This window comes from Camelus ferus, chromosome X (assembly GCF_009834535.1).
Source record: "Camelus ferus isolate YT-003-E chromosome X, BCGSAC_Cfer_1.0, whole genome shotgun sequence".
Classification (NCBI taxonomy): Eukaryota; Metazoa; Chordata; class Mammalia; order Artiodactyla; family Camelidae; genus Camelus; species Camelus ferus.
Genome location: NC_045732.1, coordinates 82006250 through 82018628, shown reverse-complemented (window position 1 = coordinate 82018628; position 12379 = coordinate 82006250). Strand labels below are relative to the sequence as shown.

Sequence of the window (12379 nt, the reverse complement as noted above, 5' to 3'; positions counted from 1 at the left end):
GATAAAGAGGTAAGCCAAGCCCTAATATATAGTAAGAATAAGGGCCCCATCAACTGTGCTTCTTTGTTTCTAACCTAGAGAAATTCTACCACATCTGCATGAAAGAAATATGTAACATCTGTATATTAGCTAAAAATTGTCAATAACTTAAATATTCACCAAGTGAAGACTGGATAAATATGCATATATCCCCCAAACATACTGAGTGAAAAAACAGGTTTCATAACATATGATGAATAAGATACCATTTATGTGAAAATAATGCACACAAAACAATACCACATCTTCTGAGTATCTCAGTACACAGAAAATATTCTAGAAAGATTAACACTGAACTTTTAATAATGACTACTCCTTCTTTGGAAGGGGATTGATAGTAGTGGATATATATATACATATTTTTTTAACAAGGAGATTGTATTACTTATGGAATTAAAAGATAATTGGAAAAAAATGGAAAGAGCTACAGGAGGAATATAAATCAATGTGACGGGAGTTCTCAAGAGAAGACTGAAAGATCAAAGAGGCCAGGGCAGCCATGGCAAGTGCATAGAGCATTAGGTCAAACAGACCAGCTCTAAAGATTCTGTCACCTCTAAAACATGACCCATGCAATTTTAACCTTTCTGAGACTCAGGTTTTTCATTTGTGGAAAGTGCATACTAATATCCATCATCTGCATCCTATTTATTTCACCTCTTCTCGTTTTATTTGTGGCATTTGCCATTACCTGAAATAAACTTGTTCACTTATATGTGCTCCCACTATCTGCCCACTGCCCAATCTTCACACCTTCTGAGAGCAGAGCCCAGGCCTGCCTTCTTTATCACAATGTCCTTACGTTCTAGAACAGTATTTAGCACAAAGAAGTCACCTGACCACTTCAAGCTTGTTTTAGCCTCAGGACCTTTGCACATATTCATTCCTTTGTCTGAAAAACATTTCCTCTCATCTCCTCCGAGTTGGTTCCTTTCTGTCACTCAGGTCTCAGGTGCAATGTCATCTCCACAGAGGTATCTTTCCTGACAACCCTATCTAACGTGGACTTCCCATACCACCACTTTCGAATACATGCCACAGCTTCATTTTCATCGTATTACTAATACCTGGAAATTATTTATTGATTTATTTACTTATTAATAATTTATTACTATTTTATTTTATTTTCTGTCTCTCCCAACTAAACAGAAGATGCCATTAGAGCAAAGTTCTTTCTATGTCCTATTTGACAAATATAGCCCCAATACTTAAAATGCTTGGGGTAGAGTAGGTGTTCAATAAATACTGAATGAATAAATGAATGAGTGCATGCATGAATGAAGGCCTACAAGCAAGCCAGTATCACCATATGAAAGACAACAAGGGAAAGCATGATAGAGGATGAGATACGAAAGGTTTAGCACACGTGGGGCTTTGTAGGTCATGTTAAGTGGTACTGTTCTTTAATTTTGCTGGAAATATGTGCTTATCAACATATAGATACATTTTCAGAATTATCAAAATGGAGCAGGTACCCACCACCACTTCCCTTGTCCACGTCACAATTATTTGCTAGCTGGACTAATGCACTAGCCTTTAAAATGATCACGATTTGCTGTTTTTTCTCTTTATTAATAAATATCTGGCATGTGTCATACCTTAAATTATGTGCTAAGGATACAAGGAAAAACCAGATTATTATCCTTGCCCTCAAGAGGCTCATTGTGGTGTTGAAAGATACTGTACCTCTGGCAAACAAAATTATCGGCTATGAGGCCCAATTAACAGAAATACCACAAGAGAAATATAAACAAAGTCTCATAGAAATGCAAAGTTTTTTTGAGTGAGGAGTCCAGGAAGGCATTATGAATAAGGAAACACTTCAGCTGGACATTGAAGGATTTATAGTCTTTTGACAGCGATGATAAGGGTGACACACAGAATGAGGGAAGAGCAAGAGGAAAAGCATGGAGATGGGAAAGCCAGTGGACTGACTCAGAACTGGCGAACAGCACGGTTTGACAGAAGCAGAGTATAACAAAAGAATAGTGAGATGCGAGGCTGTAAAAGGAGGTTAGTGGGCTTGAAAAGAGTGGAGGTGTAGAAGAGAAAATGGTGGAACAAGAGAGGGAGCCAACAGATAAAGACACAAAAGAGAGCTCAGTTGATGTTAGACAATTGAGTCAAGAGAGAAGCCAGTGCAGGGCTCTGGGTGTCAGGCTGGACTCTCCCTGAGGTTAACCACAGTGGAAAATGGTATGGCTAGAATTACAGGTCAAAGAGGCGAGGGTTCCTGAAATCATAGCAGGGACACTACTGAAAGGGTCTACGCGGGGGTCCAGGCTACTTTAGGTGGCAAATGAATCTGAAATAAATAGTGGTTTGAGAGAACAGGAAAGAGAGTGGCTATCACTGAGAAGGCCTTGCAGATATTCAGTGAAAGTGAGACAGCAGGGGATCTGAGGAAACAGACTCTCTGGATTTCAGAGTTCAAGAACTGGAAAATGGAGCATCTCTAAGTGATAAGGATATTTCAGGTGTAGGATTGCTATGCATAACTTAAGTGCAGTAGATAGAGATCAAACTTCTTGAAGTTGAAGGTGTTGTAATTTGACTACATTGGACAAATTTTTAAAAGACAAGAGTGTTTAAGATGGTGGAGTAGGAGGACCCTGAACTCACCTTCTCACGCGGGCACACCAACATTACAACTATTTACAGAGCAACCATCGCTGAGAACAACCTGAAGACTAGCAGAAAAGATTTTTCACAACGAAAGCTATAAAGAAGGAACCACAATGAGGCGGGTAGGAGGGGTGGAGATGTGGTGTAGTCAAGACCCACACCGCCAGGCAGATGACTCTCAAAGGGGAGAATAATCACACCTGCAGAGGTTCTCCCCAAGGAGTGAGCCACATCAGGCCCCCCAGCCTGGAGGTGCTGCACCAGGAATACAAGATCCCTGAATGTCTGGCTTTGAAGGCCAGTGAGACATGCATACAGGAGGGCTGAAGAGAGACTTTGCTCTTAAAGGGTGCACGCAGAATCTCACACCCTCTGAGATCCAGCACGGAGGCTGTAATTTGAAAGAATACTGGGTCAGACCTACTTGGAGAGCCTCCCCAGAGGCAGGAGGCAACTGCGACTCCCCCTGGGGACACAGACACTGGACCAAGCTGTTTTCGGAGAACTCATTTGACCATGACACTAGTGCTGGCAAGGACCATTTTAGAGTCCTCTCTCTAGCCTGTTAGTGTTGGGAGCTTAACGACCCACCAGCCAATCTGCACCAGCCCCAGGACTCCTCCCAGGCAGAGCACCCAGCTGCACAGGGACCCAGTCCCACCCACCAGAAGGCCAACACCAGCCCCCAGCTCATCCAAGGTGCCCCGGGACATGGCACTGCCCACCAGTGGGCTGGGGGCAGCCCTGGGATCCCACAGACCCTGCACCCATCTGCCCTGGGAACCGGCCCCACTCAACAGCAGGCAGTCACCACCCCCAGGACTCCCAGGCCCTACAGCCAGCCAACCTGGGACCCAGCCCCGGCCCCACAATCAGTGGCCCTGGTCACTGGCCCTGCTCCCCAGTGGGCCCATGCCAGTCCCAGGACCCTCAGATCCTACAGCCAGCCAACCTGGGACATGGCCCTGCCCACCTGTGGACAGCTGAATAGACATTTTTCCAAAGAAGACATACAGATGGCCCACAGGCATATGTAAAGGTACTCAACATCACTAGTCATCAGGGAAATGCAAATCAAATCCACAATGAGCTATCACCTCACATGTGTCAGAATGGCTATTTATCAAAAAGAGAACAAATAAAAAGTGTGGGCAAGGATGTAGAGATAAGGGAACCCTCATGCATTGTTGGTGGGAATGTAAACTGGTCCAGTCACTATGGAGAACAGTTCCTCAAAAATTTAAAAATAAAACTATCATACAATCAAGCAATTCCACTTCTGAGTATTTTCCCAAAGAAAACAAAGACACTAATTTGAAAAGATATATGCACCCTTATATTCATTGCAGCATTATTTATAATAGCCAAAATAGAGAAGCAACCTAAGTGCCCACTGATAGAAGAATAGATAAAAAAGATGTGCTGTGTGTGCGTATGTGTGTGTGTGTGTGTGTGTGTAAAAAAAATATATATATATATATATATATATATAAAATGCAGTATTGCTCACCATAGAAAAGAATTAAGTCTTGCTATTTGCAACAACATGGATGGACCTAGAGAGTATTACGCCAGGTGAAATAAGTCAGAGAAAGACAAAAGAGAAATACTGTATGGTATCACAAAGAAAACAGGTGGTTGCCAGAGGGGAGGGGAGTGAGGGGATAAATGAAGGAGGTGTGGGAGATTAAGAGGTACAAACTTCCAGTTAAAAAATAAATGAGTCACTGGGATGAAATGTACAGCATGGGGAATATAGTCAATGATGCTGTAATGTCTTTGTATGGTGACAGATGATAACTAGCCTTAATTATCACAGTGAACATTTATTATAAAATGAAATATATGCATGGAAATACAGAGCCACTACATTTGCATCAGGAACTAACATAGTGTTATAGATCAATTACACTTCAAACAAAGAAACTCATAGAAAAAAAGATCAGTTTTGTAGTCATCAGAGAAGGGGAGTGGTGGGAGAGGGAATTGCATGAAGGTGGTCAAAAGGTACATAATTCTAATTATAAAATAAATAAGTACTAGGGATATAATGTACAACATAATTAATGTAATTAACATTGCTGTATGTTACATATGAAAATTGTTAAGAAAAACCTAAGAGTTCTCATCACAAGGAAAAATAATTTTCTTCTTTAAAATTTTGTATCTATATGAGACGATGGGTGTTCACTAACTTATTGTGGTAATCATTTCATTTTGCACGTAAGTCAAATCATTATCCTGTACACGTCAAACTTATACACTGCTCTATGCCAATCATATCTCAATAAAACTGGAAGAAACAAATAATAAGAGACAAAAGTGTTGCATAAATCATCAATAGGATGAGAAAGAGTGAATAATTTCCCAAAGGGCAAACTCTTACTAAATAATTTGTGAAGCAGCAAATTTTTACTTAATTTCTTTATTCCTATTTTAGGGATTTATCAAATATAGAACTTTCAAAGACATATAACTCAGCTATGTTTTACTTTTGCAAATGGTAGCTCAGAATATTCCTTTAAAATATAATGGAATATAAATTACAGATTGCACATTAACTGTATTGCTTTCTTGGAATTTCTAATCTAATAGATTTAGTGAAGGTTTAATCTGCTCCCAATGAGCCATAAGAGTTTAAGATCATTTAATAAACATCATCACTGAACCATTAAAGTCACAGTCAGTAGGGCATTATTATTTATTTGGTTTGGTATTTGATGATAGTAACGTCATTTGCTACATATAAGAATAGTAAACATTTTAATTGATAATATTTTATTCCACCTATATAAAGCACAGGCATTTTTATCTTTAACATTCCCAGTATGACTAAAATGGTTGAAGGAACTTTTCTCAAATGATTGACAATTCAGGTGAGTTGTTTATCATTTGACATTACCAGAAGTTTAAAAAAAACCTCAGTCTAACTTTTATAATTACATTAATTGAACATGACTCAACAGCATGAATTACTCATACTGTCATTACCCCAAAGTAAAGTTTCTGGCAGTATCCAAAAGACTGAAGCAAATGTGGACAAATAGCTTGAGTTTCAAAAGATTCCATGAAGTCATCAAATATCTATTATGAGCTTCTCAAGGTTTCTCAGATAGAGTGGTGTGACTTACCATAAATTGAAATAATTAAGGTCTCTTTGACCTTGACTATATTTTAGTGGTGGTCTTTGCAAAAAATACAAATTGTGTTTTAACAATTTTCCTTCTCTTAATAGCATAAAAGAAGCCTTCTTTTCAAAGTGTATCCATTTTTAGGGACTTCTAAGGTATCTGAAGATAACTAAGGCCACTTAGGTCTCCACCTCCCAATGTTTCCTCTGAAAACAAAAGAAAGAAAGAAAGACAAGAAGGAAAAAATAAGCCTACACAAAAACCAAGCAAAGACAAAAGAGAGGAAATAGCAAAAGAGTGAAAAGTGGATCTAAAAACACTGTGAGAAACCATAAATCCATCATCGGTCTAAAAATACTAATTAATAAATAAATAAGTAAGTAAGTAAGTACCTGAATAAAGATGATAGAGGACTTTAAAAGCAGATGCAATTTGAAGGTACAGTCCAAAACTCACAGCTTCTCAGAGAGAAAAGTGTAAGAAGGGAAAAGCATCCACTAGCAACTAGTTGGTAAAGCAGAAAAGGGGCAAAGGAAAATTTTAGGGGCCATGCCAGACTAGAGAGCCATAAAATCAGAGGACACACAATCTCTCCCCACCAACCAAAACAAACAAATCCACTCAAGTATCTGGACTTTGCCATACCGACAGAAGGGTGTGTCATTAAACTAGGAATCCTGTAAAACACGTGATACTACAAAAGTGAACAAGAAGAAAATTAACTTGTTCTTACAGAGTTCTGGAAAAAACTAGAAAATTAAATTCAATATACATCAACTGAGGTAATCCAACCCCAGAAAAACAATCATGAAGGAAAAAATATTAATGTAGTCTAATAATCCAAATGGAATTAGACACAAATGAAAATTGGTGATTAAAAAAGTTACCTTGAATCAGAAATTTAAAAGCTAAAAACAAACACAAAATACAGGGAGAAATTAAGAGTTGATTGAACTCAGGACGAAAAATGGAAGAAAAAGACTAAAATAGTTATAAATGAAGAATAAAATACAAGGTTCTCAAGGGAGAATACACCTTCATCAAATTTAACAAGAGGGTATCGAAGAATAGTAAGGAGCAGGAAGACAAACCAATAGAATGAAAGCGAGATTAAGAAAGTAAAAAGGGCAGCACAGGAAGTAAAGTAAATAGAAGATAAACAAAGGAATAACATTATTGCAGTCTGAATAAAAATACAATCAATAGGACAAACTATTACTTAAAATTATAATCCAAGAAAACTTTCCAGAAATAAAAAAATAACCTATGTCTACCTACACATTGAAAATGCCCAAGTCAACTTCAAGATATAGTCTACTTCAACTACAAGATTTCAAAGATAAAGATATAATCTTCAAGGCCTCTAGGTGAAAAGATCAAGGCAAAAGAATTGGACTGGCATCAGGCATTCAAAACAAAATATAAAGCAAAGCAAAAATGGACCAGCATTTTAAAAATACCCAATGAAATTAAGTAGAAACCAGGGATTTTATATCCAACAAAATTGCCCAACAAGTACCAAGGCTTTTAAACACACACACACAGTTTCTCAACATACAAAAGCTTAGGGAATTCTATACCTAAAGTCCTTTTTGAGAAATCTACTAGAATAAATATTGGCAAACTACATCCATCAATTACATCTAGCCTGTTCTGTTTTCGTATGGGGACTGAGCTGAGAATGTTTTTTACATTTTTAAATGGCTGAAAGAAAAATTTTAAAATAACATTTTGTGACTTGTGAAAATGCTGTGCAAGTTAAATTTCAGTGTGCAAAGATAAACGTTTATGGGAATACAGCTACACTCATTTGCTTACTGTCTATAGCAGCTTTTGTGCTACAATAGCAGAGCTAAGCGGTTGTGACGGAGACTGCATGGCTTGCAAAGCCTAACACATTTACTATCTGGCCTGTTAGAGAAAAAGGTTGTCAACTTCTGCACTAGAAGATAAGCTTTTCTCAACCAAAAGATACATGGAAAACTTCAACAAAAGACTGACAGTAAAGCATTTTGGTAGGTCGGCAGGTAAGTGCACTGAGGGATGGATGGATGATACAGATCTAAAGAACAAAATAAAACTGGAAGAAATAAGAGTGAAAGACTCATATAAATTTTATATGCTTTGACAAAGTAAAAACAATGCAACCAATAAATGGGATAAAGGAAAGCAGAATAAGCAATAGGCAGAAGATACGATACCAACAAAAATGATAAACCAGACATCAATAGGTTATACAAGAAAACAAGAAACTATGTATATTTAAAAAGGTATAAATACAAAGATAACCACCAGAACAAAAATGCAAACTTTTCTAAATACCTAAAATATGTGTGTGTTAAATTAAAGAGCAAAAGATACATATCTTATAAAGAAACATAGCAAATATAATAAAATACACATAATTATAAAAGATGGTGAGAAAACTGAGAATAAACAGATAATTCGTTAAGATTAAAAGGAAATGGGCTTAACCTAATCAGTAAAGGAAAACAATTTTCAATTGCACTCACAGAGCAAAACCCACCTCTCTTGTACACAAGAGACACCTCAAACTGATTCAAAAAGGCTATACACAGGGGGAGGGTGTAGCTCAGCAGTAGAGTGTATTACCTTAGCATGCATGAGGTCCTGGGTTCAATACCTCCATTAAAATGAAACAAATAAATAAAATAAACCTAATCACGTCCCCCACCAAAAAAAGGCTATATATGAAGAGAGGTACAAAGGTATACAAGACAAATGAAAATAGGAAGTATGGAAATAGAAACAGAAAAAGAGCAAGATATCCAGGAAGAGGCAAGGTAAAATTCAAGTCCCAAAGCAAAAAGACATGACAAAAGAGAGACGATTTTTATATTAAAGGCCACAATGCAGAAAATGATAAAACATTTAAGAATATTACCAAATAATAAGCCATAATTCTAATGAAGTAAAAACTATGGAAACTACAAAGAGACAGAAACAGCAATACCATAAGAACAGCAGATTTAGTAATCCACTCTCAGGAGAAGACAGATCAAGTAAAAAAAAATCAATAAGGAGAGAGGAGACCTAAACAGCATAATTAACAAGGCAGAATTTATGAATATATGTACAACTTTTTACCCTGACCATAGAGAACATACCTCCTTTTCAATAGCCCATAACATACTCACAAAAACTGACCATATATTAAATTACAAGAAAACACTGATGAATTTCACAAAGGAGAAATATTACAATCCTCTCTGATCAAAGCAGTTCAACTAGAAATTACTAAGAAAAACAAAATTTCTTCATTTTTGTCATGCAAAGTAAATTGATATTTGCAATCCTTCCACCATTAGCCAATATGATAAAAAAAAAAATCACAGGCACTTACCATGCGCCAGGCACAGGGATTCGGAGGTAATCAGCTATGGTACTTGCCCTCAATAGCAGTAAGTCTAGCAGAAAGAAAAGAAAGAGAAACAATCACCATAAAATACGAGGCTTGCGACAACAGGTGTTAAATGCTGAGGCTCGTTGCTTTTCACGATGCCATGGTACTATGTAAATACAATCTCCATATATACCTCCCAAAATCCCTCTATTTTGCAGAAATACACAGTTTATATTTAACAGAAAGGAGCCATGGTGCACACAACTACCTCTCAAGAGGTTCAGAAAGCTTGAGAGTAAATGATGAAGCAAACAGAGTAAACTAGAAAATACAAAAAGTGAAATCTGGGTAAACGGACTATGGTTTGCTCATACTATCCACATCTTTCAATGTTCTTTTAAAAAATGGGGGGGTTAGATTTATTTATTTATTTTATTTTTTAATGGAGGTACTGCGGATTGAACCCAGGACCTCGTGCATGCTACGCACACGCTCCACCACTGAGCTATACCCCTTCCCCACCCCCGCAGAGTTTTTAAAGTCTGAAATAATTCCCAAAGAAAAAGTTTAAGAGTGAAAAATAAAAAGTTACGTCTATAGCAAGATATTTCCTCCTTTAAAATTAATTACCTGTGATATTAGAGAAAAATATCTCAAGATTTTCAGTTTTTCAATTTACCTCTATATGGTTCAATCTACTTGAATCTTCCCCGGCTGCGTTTTCTTTTCCCTTACAGTGTCGCATACATGGTGAAAATGCCTGTTTTTAGACTTTGTCTAAGTATTTATAAAGAATTCTATTCCATTACTTTCAAATGCTCCATTTTCTATGAGATCGAATTTTTGTTATTTAAGCTAATAATCCACAATAAGAATACACATTTTAATACAATATATTTTAAGAAAACCTTTGTGATTTAGAAATTACATGGTTCACATTTCTAACAACAAAGCCCGCGCGCGTCCTTGAAAAGCTGAATTTTGAGAGATGGAAAGAAACGGGACTAAAGCAAATAGGGAAAAAGAGAATCACCACAGTTGCTGGAGAAATCAGGTGCTGAGTTCCAGAAGGCTGCAGAGCTCTATTCCGAAGGGCAAGAAGGAGTTCAAAAAACAAACAAACAAAAAAAAAAGGTAAAGACAAAAAGAAGAGCATTTACTTGTAAAATAGTTATGCTTGTGAAGAAAAAAGCCTCCTTCCTCCTCAGTTTTTTGACTTACCCGCGACAAACTTCTTCCCCTTCGTGGCCGGGACTTTCCAGAACCAACGGTCTCGTCAGGAGGAGTAACGGTCTCCTCAGGCGCACCCACCGTCCAGCGGAGCGACCGTGTTCTCTCGCTCCGGCGCTTGCAGGAAGCTCTACATGGCCCCGCCCTCTTCTGGCGTAGGGTGGGTCACGTGGCGGAGTCCTGGCCAATGAAATGTGGAGGAATAGGAACCACTTCCGTGCGCAGCGCCTCTTCCCCCCACCCACCACGTTTGCGATCTGGGCGACTGGGCATACTTTGTTTCAAATTTAGGGAACATGTTCTACCTGTTTTTTCATGTTGGTAAACATGAAGGGGACCATCTGGCCCTTACACATCAGGAGGTGTTATTTAACATTTTCTCTCCCTTTGCAATCCAGTTGCAAAGAACCCAGATTCTAAGGCCCAAGAAGCTGGCCGAGCCATTTGATAGAGGAGACATGTCTGACTGACTGCATTGAATTGTGAAATGTGCATAAATCGATCATTATTTGCTGACCCTCCCCCCACCACCCCACTAAATACTCTACGCCTTAGAGAGGTTAGGAAGATTCAGTGAGGCCAGTGCCTGGCACAATGTTACAGAAGTGGTTACTATTATTATTCTTTGTTTTGCAGAGGTAGTCCAAGCTGCAAAGATATTTACTAGCTGTATAACTCCAGGACAATTCTATAATTTCTTCAAGCTTCTTTCCTCATCTGAAAATGCATGAAACCCATTTAACAAATTTCCCCTAATTTATGTCAAATACATATATATTTGGATACAAATACCGCTGATATATACCAAAGAGTCATCTAAGTTCAGAAGATATAAAATTGAATAAGATCCATAAGGTCCTTGCTTTCGTGGTGCTTACATTCTAGTGGGGAGTGAAGTTATAAACATAAAGGTGAATATTATAAAGAAGAAAATAATGCAAATTGTTCTGAAGAATGTAATCAAGGTGACTTGATAGTGACGGTCTGAGAATTAGGTCTCATTTAGATTGGGTGACTTGAAAAGTTATTACTGAGCAGGTGGCATTTGAACTAAGACCCGGATGGCATAAGGAAACCAGATGTAGGTGCCAAGTTCAAGGAGAAGAATGCCCCGGGTACAGGGAACAACCAGGGCATAGGCTCTGAGGAGATAATAATATTCAGCATGTTAACAAACAGGCCAATGTAGCTAGACTGGTTGGTGAATGTAGGATTCGATGAGGTTGGAGACTGAGCCGGGAGCCAGATGATGCTGAGATTTTCTGGTCACATCAAGTATTTTGGACTAAGATGTAAGACAGTTTAAGATTTTAAGCAGGGAGGGGTGGCATGATATGGTTAAACCTTAAAAAAATAATTTTGACTGCTACATGGAAATTGGGCTGTAGTGCAACCAGCTAGAGTAAAAGTCAAAGGACCAGTTAGGTGACTATTATAATTACTTAGACAAGAGACGATGGTGGCTTGGGCTAGACTGGTAGCAGTGCAGATGGAGAGAAGTGATGTGGAATATGTGTATTAGTGGCAGAGCCAACAAGACTTGCTAGTGCATGGGGTATGGAGGCGAGGATGAAGTAGCTCTCAAGTACTGGGCTTGTGCAAATTAGGTAACTAAGTGGTGCCATTTACTAAGATAAGGAAGGTTAGAAGAAAAAGAGGTTTTGCCTCATTATCTCTCTCTGTTTCTCGGTCTTTGAGAGGAGGAATCTTTTGTGGTCATGTTAATAGCAGTTAACTTATACTATTAGTAAAATTAATGATAGTAGCATCTATTTTGTTGAAGTAAGAGTGTTGCTGCTGCGTGTGTATGTGTGTGTGTGCGCGCCTGTGCACGTGCAGTACACAATCATTAGATGTGGCCTTTGCCCAGGCAAGTATGCAAGTGATGCTTCTGGAAAGTTAGGAGATTTCTGTATCAGACACTGATCATTGAGATCTGTAGGTCTAATAACAGAGGGTGCCTGAGTCTTTGGTCCAGTGAGCTAAATCC

At 38.2% G+C, this 12379-nt stretch overlaps 1 long non-coding RNA gene across 1 annotated transcript in view; it reads right to left on the bottom strand.

Annotated features, from left to right (window-relative positions):
• Window positions 1-10603, bottom strand: part of LOC106730770 — a 35424-nt gene extending 24821 nt beyond the window's left edge. The window contains exons 1-2 of the long non-coding RNA XR_001367235.2: window positions 10381-10603; window positions 9160-9223 (exon numbers count right to left, since the gene is read on the bottom strand). This is a non-coding gene — a long non-coding RNA (uncharacterized LOC106730770). The remainder of the gene's footprint in view (window positions 1-9159; window positions 9224-10380) is intronic.
• Between the last annotated feature and the right edge of the window lie 1776 nt (window positions 10604-12379).